This window comes from Peromyscus californicus, unplaced genomic scaffold (assembly GCF_007827085.1).
Source record: "Peromyscus californicus insignis strain IS unplaced genomic scaffold, ASM782708v3 Scaffold_6__1_contigs__length_162567912, whole genome shotgun sequence".
NCBI classification, from domain to species: domain Eukaryota; kingdom Metazoa; phylum Chordata; class Mammalia; order Rodentia; family Cricetidae; genus Peromyscus; species Peromyscus californicus.
In genome coordinates, this window is record NW_026294584.1 from 154424416 (window position 1) to 154434516 (window position 10101).

Here is a 10101-nt window from a genome sequence, read left to right on the forward strand (position 1 = left end):
GTGTCTACAGAAAAGCCAGTGCTCTTAACTGCTGAGCTATCTCTCCAGCCCTGACCTTGACCTTCTTATCTTCCTGTCTCCACTTCTTGAGTGCTGAGATGACAGGTGTGCACCACCACACCTGACTTTTAAGCTGTGCTAGAGTTCGAATCCATGGCTTCCTGCATGCTAGGAAAGCACTTTACCAACTGAACTACCACCCAGCCCCAAGCTTTGGTCTGGATTCCTTAAGCATGGGTATGACATCAGTCCACAGGGTTGTTCAAGCTGCAGGAGACACTTAGAGTAAGCTTCTTAAAGTTGTGTTTACTGGGCTTGGGTTCAGGAGAAGGAACAGTCACTGCCTCATGGAGCTAGGAGCACTAAACAGTCCAACTCTCACTAAAAAACTTCCTATTTCTTTAAACACAGGGAACTTTCATTCATTCATTCATTCATTCATTCACTCATTCATTCATGTATGTGGGTATGTTGCTAGGAAGAGGTCTAAAGACAACTTGCTGGAATCAGTTCTTTCATTATACCACATAGGTTCCAGGGATTGAACTCACATCCTCAAGCATGGTAGCAAAATGCCTTTTTCAGTGAGCCATCTTGCCAGTCCCATAAAACCCATTTTGTCCACCTGCTTTGTAAGCCCTCTGATAGTCTGAAGACCTGTGCTCTAACTAAGATATATGAATATTTAGGACAAACAACATTTCCCAAACAGGCATTAATAAGTTGAAGGAGATTAATTTTCAGTTTCCTTTCAACAAAAAATACTTACAAAACCAATCTAAAATGTGCCCACAGTTTAGACAGCATATTTGTCTGTTTTGCCAGGCTCCTCTTACATAATTTCTTTTCCCACATTTCAGATGAAAGCCTTATCTCTCACCTTCTTAAAATGTCCATTCCTTCCCCTTTATCAAAGAATTCACTCTGTTATTTCCCCAGGGAACATCCCATGAGGCCAGGCTTCCTGTATGTGTCCTCTGTAGTAGGAGCCAAATACTTTAGCTTTGTAGTTAATTTTACTACAGGGGATTTCATTGCATTCTTAAAAGCATAATACCTATGTGTTTATAGAAGGAAGGCAAATGCTCTCCAAAGCCATTGAAGTGGCAACACCCTAAACCTTAGGAAACTGTTTCCTTTGTTTAGGAGGGATACTCCTGCTCAGAGGATGATAAACTCTAATTTTTATAAAGCACTGTTGAATTATGAAGGAAATGTCTCATCAAGCTAGATACAAAATTCTCCAAAAGCTATTCTTCAGTCCATCTTGAATCAGTGATGAAGCATCTCAGAGACTTCCAGATTAAAAAAATTAGAAGTTAACAGAAGCAGATATACCTTCCCTTAACTTATTAGGGAGCAGGGAAGTCCCACATTAGACATATCCAACTAATTATTTGGTTAGAGTTGATATCATCTAAGTGGGACAGGTGTGGTCAATAATCCTTTCATACATCTAGAGAATATATTTCAAAATATTTCTCAGAAATCAACAAAGGAATGATTCTTATAACCAAATAACAAACTTCTCTATGAATTTTGATTGTTTTCAATAAACTTTAAGAAAATTAGCATTCACCAATAATCTTTAGTATTTTAGGGTTTTTTTTGGGGGGGGTATGTAACTGTGAAGAATTCAGACCAACAGGGCTTGATGGAGGGAGCATGTTTGTGATTCCTGTGCTCAGGAGGCAGAGACAGAAGAATTGCTATAAGTTCAACCCTGACCTGGCCTACATAGTGAGTTCCAGGTTATCATGGACTAGTCGGACTCTTTATTTTTAAAGGAAGGAATTTATACAATTAAATGGAATTCATAAAACTAGCTCTTTACACAAAACAATAAGAATTGAAAATGAGGCCAGGTGGTGGTGGCACACCTTTAATTCCAGCACTTGGGAAGCAGAGGCAAACAGATCTCTGAGTTCCAGGACAGCTAGGACTGTTACATAAACAGAGAAACCTTGTCTTGATAAATAAATAGATAGATAGATAGATAGATAGATAGATAGATAGATAGATAGATAGATAGATAGATAGAAGATAAATGAAAATGAGCTCTCTGTCTTTTGTGAGCAACAGAAACTCCAGCAAAGCCAATTAACTGATGAGAATGCCAGGGATTGTAGAGAGGTTAGAACATGGCAGGTCCAAAGACAGATAATCTTGGGCCATTTTTATCCCTCTTAATAACTGTGTGATACTGTTCTCTGTGCCTGCAGACAGCTTTGTGCTCATTGGCCGAATCATTTGAAATGTACGGAGTACCGGCTTTACACCCAACCAAAAAGTTAAAAACACTGCTGGAAAATATCCAGGCCTACAGCACAGATGTCTCCACTTTGTTTTAATCCTCCTACCTAATGTTTCCACTGAGGGGTTTGAAAAATGAATTGATCTATGAATTTCTTTGTTCTGTTTCTCTAAACTGTTCTCACATTGGAGCATGGACCTTGGGGTAGCCTAAGCCTGTGTTTGTTAGCCATGGTCACTCATATTTGACTCCAGACTAAACTATCCCTTATCCCTTCTTAGATGAGAGTTTTGTTTTTGCATCAATACTTTTGATCAGTAAGTCTAACACAGTCGTAATTCAATGACGATCTTCACAGAGAAAAGTTGAGTTTCTGGAAGTGGTGAACTGTTGCCGCCACAGACAAGCATTAAATCCTTAGGAACGTCTGAAGCAGACTCATCACGTGACTGACTGACTCTACAAGCATCTTCCCCTCTTTCACGTCAGCTTGATGAAGCAGCTGAGCGAAAGCATGAATTGTGACTTCACTTGAGGGCAGCAACTAGAGCGAGTGTCCCCTGAGCAGTTCTGGAGAGCTCTACAGATTCACCTTTGGGAAGGAGAAAACATGCCTTAACAGCCCCTCCTGTGCTGTCATGGATGAAAATGTCGTCCACAGGCTCAGGTGGCAAAGCCGTTTGAGAGGTAAAGCCCATCTGAAGGACGTAGGCCCTTGTGGGGATGGCCTTGTGGTTTCTAGTCTGGCCCTACTTCTGTCCTGTCTGTTTACTGGTCCACCAACAACCCACTCCTGCATATGCCACCATGATGGATTGTACTTTAAACCATTAGCTAAAATAAGCCCTTCTTCCCCTAACTTCCTTCTTGTTGGGTATTTGATCACAGTAATGAAACAGTAGTTTAGTTGATCAAGAAGCACATATAACAACCTTAGATATTTATATATTGCTAGTACTTAGAAACAGTCTTTTACTCAAGTCTCTGGTGGTAATTGGGTAAGAGAACTGAGCACATACAATAACAAATCTCACTGCTCATCCTGTGCTAGGGATGGAAGAAGATAAAATAGCATAGCAGAAGTGTCACTAAGTTCTACAGTATCCATGAGAGAAGCAAGCCATCCCCACAACAGCACTAGGATTAGGTAGCAAAGCAACTTTTCTAGCCTATTAGGACAAGAAATGAAGTGTGTGTGTGTGTGTGTGTGTGTGTGTGTGTGTGTGTGTGTGTGTGTGTGTGAATAAAAACAAAATTGCTTTAATTATGGAAAATTATGAACACGTGTAAAGTCCACAATTTAGGGCTGACGAGATGGGTCAGCAGGTAAAGGCACCTACAGAGAGGCCTAACAGCCTGAGATCCATTCCTGGAAACCAGGCACTGGGAAGAGAGAACTGATTTTCTTGGCATGCACACACATGTGCTACATGTGCCACACGTATACACTCACACAGACACACACACAGACAAATAAATAAATAAATATGTAAAGTTTTAACAAATAAGTTGAAATAATGTTAAAAGTTAAGTCAAAGAAGAAAGATGTCATATTTGCCTACGAATGCTGAAAAAGATGGTAGGCACTGCCGTATGAGATCCATAATCACGGCACTGCTTTAATTAAAACAGTAGGCTTTGAGCACAAATACAGACAAGCAGGCTGCTGGCAGAAAACTGAATCCAACCAGAACCAGGATAGATGGAGTTCTAATATGTAAGAAAAGAAAAGCATTAATAAATGGTCTTAATCATGTATCCAAGTCCCCTCTAGCAAAACCAGAAAAGAGATGATCCTGGCTAATATTATGTGCAAAAATTTAAAAGGCAAGAGATCAGAGATTTTAATAAAAAAAAATTTTAAGTTGCAAAATCACTAGGGAAATATCAAGCTGAGGAAAAACATCTTTAAAAAGATATTATTAACAAGGGGGAGTGCAAAAACAACATAAACCAAACAAAAAGCACAATGAGAAAATGTGGACCTACTTACTGCATAATAATCCAATAACACACGGGTTTAAAAACACTATAAATAGAGTAAAAATCATGTCATGGGGAAATGTTTGAAACATATATGAAAAGCAAAATGTTCAATTCTAATGTGGGGGGGAAATCCTGTAAATGGGAAGAAACACATGGGGAAATGACCAGAGTGGAGTTTTTACAGGGTGCTGAGTGCTGAGGAAATGCACCCCAAACAACATATGCCTCTGGATTTACATAGCAAATGAAGGAAATGAAGAGGTGCCCAATACCCAGTGGCTGGGGGACACACCTGTTGTCACCTAAGAACCAGGCATGAATTAGGTGTGCATGCTAACACTGAAAGCTTTCCCTAAGGCAGCATTAAATGAATACAGCAACATATACTGAATATCCAATGGTCTTAAACTCATGAATGAAAGGGGGCATCTCCATGGTTACATGTAATGACATATGCTTTCATACATTCTTCATGAATACAGAAAGAAATACGAAGATAAGCAACAACTGACTGTGCTTTCATATTTGTTGTTTTCAAGTAATGGTCTTGCTTTTTCATTTTCAACAGAAATGCCCATGGAGTGTATGTGTGTGTGTGTGTGTGTGTGTGTGTGTGTGTGTGTGTGACTGTCAGCAGTGTGTGTGGACAGTATGGGTGGTCATAGCTCCAGGTTTTAGACTTGAAGAGTGTGGTGACAAGAACATATGGAGAAAGCAAGGCTTATAAGAAAGGAACTAGATAAAGGAGGAGAGGCCTTCCAGGACACGGGCAAAGCAGAAAGAAAACAGCACTCCCAAGACTCAGTTAGACTCACTTCTAATCCACCAAACCACTTGTAGCTATAAAAACTCCAGGCACACCAAGCTTTGTGTAGGAACAAACAAACATCATGCTGCAGTGCACAGAGCACATCCAGGATTAAATACAGCTGCTGTTGCTATCAGGAATTTAAAGATCAAATATTAGAAAACTCAAAGAATCTTAAATTTATAATTTAGGATTAAATCTACCTTGTGTTTCTCCAAGCAAAAATTGCTGGATTGCACCCACAACAACCAGAGGAAATGAGCGACTTTTACCTGAGCGTTCTTCACCATTGACAGTGGCTTCTGGTCTGTAAGCTCATCAATGCTGCCATGTCTTACCTACTGGGTGATTGGCAGGAGAGAAGCAAAGCAGAGTGTAGGCAGGAGCCTCCTGTTCCTTGGAGAACTAGAGGGATAAATAAAGGGATCTTTGTTTACATAACTTTTAATCCTTTGTTAAAGTTTCTTTGGTTCTGAGGGTTGCATAAAGCAGGTTATAATCTTGGAAACAGACTCCAAGATTAGCCACTTGGAGCCTGGGGCTCCTCCTTCCTGATCTGTGATTTCAGTTAACTCCTCAGTGGCCTTGTCTCCCATTGCAACATCTTATCAAAAGACCACAGAAAGCTCCCTTGATGTTCCTTCATGTTTTCTTTTCTGATTAAGAAGCCTTGAACCAGCCTCCTGTACTGCCCACTTGATGAATTCAGATGTGCATAGAGGGCACAGAGGGCTGGAGAGCGAGCCCAATCAGAAAGTATAGGCATGATACAGCTGCCAGGTGGCTTCTCTGTCTCATCAGTTAAAGAATTAAAAGACAGAGAAATGAGATCGTGTACAGTCAGTGTGCTTATGAGCAAGCCTTGCGGACTTCTTACACAGAAGAGGAGCCCTCAGAGCAGGGCAACCATCGGCTTTAAAGGACCTGAGGTTTTCTTTGTGTCTAGAATACCCCCCTTGGCTAGTCGCCCTCTTTCGCTTTTCCTTGCTCTGAAGATGTCCCTGTACCCTTCCTCTAGCAGAGATACTGTTTCTGCTTCTGGAATTGTTGATCAACTGGGGTAAAAGTGGGTCCCTTGACCTCCTCTGTGCTTTGTGGTGTAGCCAATACAGAGAACCCCACTCTATATGAAGAAAATGGGCTATGTTTTAGAGAAATAGAAACTTAAACTGCTGGAGACAAAGGCAACCACAAAAAAAGGGGGGGTAAGAAAAGGAAGGTAGGGAGGGAAGGAGGGAGGGGGAAGGAAGAGGGAGGGGAGAGAAAGAGAAAGAGAAAAGAAAGAAAGAAAGAAAGAAAGAAAGAAAGAAAGAAAGAAAGAAAGAAAGAAAGAAAGAAAGAAAGAAAGAAAGAAAGAAAAAGAAAAAGAACTTACTATCTGTTGTTGGGGGCAAGAGGTAATTTTTTAAAAAGATCAATGGAATTGTGCCCCCCCATCCTTAGTGCCCACGGCCTCAAAGCTAGCTTTGATCTCCAGAACCCACCTTTCAAAAGCTGGTGTGCTGGTGTACACTCACACAACCTCAGCACTTGAGAGGGAGTCAGGCCGGTCCCTGTCTCAAAAAGCAGGGTGGATCGTGCCTGAGCAATGATACCTAAACTGACCTCGGGCCTGCACAAGCACACATACCCGCACTCCCATGGACAGGGACAGGCACACACAAATGTACAACAAACATACGAAAAGAAGGAAACGAAGATAGTGAAGAGATGCTTAGTGACAGATCCCCAAAGAAACCTGAGACAAGCCGGGCAGTGGTGGCGCACGCTTTTAATCCCAACACTGAGGAGACAGAGCCAGGTGGATCTCTGTGAGTTCAAGGCCTGCCTGGGCTACAGAGTGAGTTCCAGGAAAGGAGCAAAGCTACACAGAGAAACCCTGTCTCGAAAAAAAAAAAAAAGAAGGAAAAGAAAGAAAGAAAGAAAGAAAGAAAGAAAGAAAGAAAGAAAGAAAGAAAGAAAGAAAGAAAGAAAGAAAGAAAGAAAACTGAGACAAAGTCTCACTCAGTACCTGTGGTTCCTCCCAACACTTCCCAACTCTAATTTAAACCTCTCCAACCAGGGACTGGGTTTCACTCTCCATCCCCCAGCGTCTGTGACCCCTGTCTAACTCAGCTTTTTTGGCTGTGTGCCCTCTTGGTCTCTTTGCTTTTGGCCTGTCGGTCCTTGCAGCTCCTCTCTTCCTCCTCTCTTAGTCCCCTCTCTCCTCTCTCTTTTCTTCCTCTCACTAACCTCCCCTTACACGGCCCAGTTCAGCCTGGATCCTTCCAGATGCCTCTGTCTGTTCTCTCCCTCATATCTACAATAGAACCTTCTCCTCAACCGTACCTAGGAGCAATCATGTCCTCAATTTCATTCTCTTAGCAGGGAAGTGTACTTGTTGCTCTTTCAGAGGCTCCGAGTTGCCAGCACCCACTTGGCAGCTCACAACCTCCTGTGACCCCACCTCCAGGAGATCTGATGTCCTCTTGTAGACTCTTTGGAAGCCAGCACATGTGTCATACATTGACATGAGTAAAGAAAATATTTTTAAAACAATGAAAAGATGTGCCTCAAACAAATGTTCCATTTCAGGGTAGCGGAGGAGCTCAGACAAGCTTAACAGGAAGAAATGGAAGGGCTGAGTGGAAGGCATAGGCTCGTTTCCCAGGATGCTGCTGATGCTTGTGAACACCAGATTGTCTTGAGAGAACCAGCGCTCACAGATTAGTGGACCAGTGATTTCTCTAGCTAGATTGAGATAGTCTGTGTCAGGCCACAAGATAGTCACACCCCAGGGAAATCTACGACAGAATGAAAATGATAGTGGATTGCTATCTTAAGGTGAGAAATGTGACATCATGCAAAGGCTTTGACACATCCCAGCTCTAATAGTGACTACTTGTAACTTGAGACTAGGTCATTAGCCTGTGTTTTTAATTTCTTTTTAAGATTTGTGCATTTGTATGGTATGTGTATGTATGTGTGTGTGTGTGTGTGTGTGTGTGTGTGTGTGTGTGTGTGTGTGTGTAAGTGTGGTGTATGGTGTGTGTGTGTGTGTGTGTGTGTGTGTGTGTGTGTGTGTGTGCTGTGTGTGTGTGCTGTGTGTGTGTGTTGTGTGTATGCTTGTGTGGTATGTGTGGCTGTGTGCTGTAAGATGAATCTTAAAAGGTTGAATTAATAGAAAAACCCAGAGCCAGATATTGGGGTTAAAACCTGAGATATCAGAAAAGTAGCAAGAAGCCACATTCTTACCACTTGGAGATCCTCAGCCAAAGAGACCTACTTCCTGTATACCCACGCTTATATGCCTTTCTGTTCTGTCATCTCATTTCCTCTCTTCACCCAGCTACAGTGTGCTGTGTGTGTTTGCGTGGTGTTTATGTATGTGTTTGTATTATGTGTGTGTGTGGTTGTGTGGTGTGTGTGTGTATGTATGTGTGTGGTGTAGTATGTGTGGTGTGGTATGTGTGTGTAGTGTGTATATGTGGTGTGTGTGTGTGTGTGTGGTGTGTATGTGGTGTGGTGTGTGTAGTGTGTAGTGTGTGGTGTGTATATATGTGTGTATTGTATATGTGTGTGGTGTGTGCGTGTGTGTATGTGTGTGTGAATGCACATGCTAGTGAGGAGGGATGCATGCTTATGCGTGTGTACTGGCCATAAGAGAGCACTGTGTACTCCTCTGCTACTTTCCACCCATCCCTTTGAAGCAGCAGCTCTCTCTGAACCTGGAGTTCATATTTCTGGGCTCAGCTGGAAGCCTGCAAGCCCCTATGATCTGTCTCTGCCTGCATCAGACCTGGAATTGCAGAAGTCTCTGGGACAATGGCTTGTTATGTGAGTGCTGTGGTCCAAATTTTGATCCTACACAACTATAACATATATGCAGAGTGCCTAGGTCATGCAGGCTCCTTGGTTGTCAGTTCAGTCTCTGTGAGCCCCCATGAGCCCAGCTTTGCTGATTCTGTGGGTTTTCTTGTGGTGTCCTTGACCTCTCTGGCTCCGACAATCCTTTCCCCCCCTCTTCTGCAGGATTCACTGGACTCTGCCTAATGTTTGACTGTGGGTCTGCATCTGTCTCCATCACCTGCTGGTTGAAGCCTCTCTGATGACAATTGGGCTAGGCACCAATCTGGTCACAGGAGATGGCCAGTTCAGGCTCCATATCTACTATTGCTAGGAGTCTTAGCTGGGGTCATCCTTGTACATTCCTGGGCGATTCACTTGCACCAAGTTTTCACCTGGTCCTGAAATGCACCTCCCTTTCCAGTAAGTCTCTTTCAGTACTCTCCCCCTTCATCCCCACAGCCCCTAAACCTAACTGCTCATGTTCCCATCCCCACTGGCCCTCAGTTCACTCATGAAATCTCTTCTATTTCCTCTTCCCAGGGAGATCTGGGAGTCCCCCCATGAAACTTCCTTGTTACCTAGTCTCTCTGAGTCTGTGGATTGTAGCACAGCTGTCCTTTATTTTACAGCTAATATCCACTTATAAGTGAGTGCATATCATGTTTGTCTTTCTCTGTCTGGGTTACCTCACTAAGGATATTTTTTTCTAGTTCGATCCATTTGCCTTCAAATTTCCTGATGTTCTTTTTTTAATAGCTGAGTAATACTCCATTGTGTAAATGTATTTATATTTTTGGTTGAGGGACATCTTTGTTGTTTCCAGGTTCTTGCTATTATGAATAAAGCTGCTATGAACATAGTTGAACAAGTGTCTTCCATAGGACACTTAACCAAATCAGCTGGAACATGTTTCGAGTCTCCTTTGGTCTCCGATGTCACCAGCCCCACGCATCAGCTGCTGCTGTTGAGATTTCTCATCATTTCAGTTCTTCCATCGTTCCCAGAAAAGCAGACTCCCCAAATGCCTGAAGAGCAGCAAGCTCCACGGGTGGAGCTGGGCACTGCTTCCAGCGTGGGAGGCTGGTTGATCTCTCCAGTCACCTCACCCGGGGTAGACTTGAAGTTCCTACCTTTCACCCCTCTCCACAGGCTGGATGGTTTTCTCTTCTCTGGTAAGAAAGTTAACATTTCCTGAGTGCTTCTGTGCTCACCCGGACTAGGAGCC

The 10101-nt window shown here is 42.7% G+C and overlaps 1 protein-coding gene across 6 annotated transcripts in view; it reads right to left on the reverse strand.

Annotated features, from left to right (window-relative positions):
- LOC128098586 (solute carrier organic anion transporter family member 1A5) overlaps positions 1 to 5549 on the reverse strand; it is a 90369-nt gene extending 84820 nt beyond the window's left edge. For 5 of the 6 annotated variants that reach the window (XM_052719878.1, XM_052719877.1, XM_052719875.1 and 2 more), the window contains exon 1: positions 5321 to 5549. The gene's annotated coding sequence lies outside the window, so the exon portion shown is untranslated. The remainder of the gene's footprint in view (positions 1 to 5320) is intronic. The other variant, XM_052719873.1, reaches the window with a different exon arrangement.
- Between the last annotated feature and the right edge of the window lie 4552 nt (positions 5550 to 10101).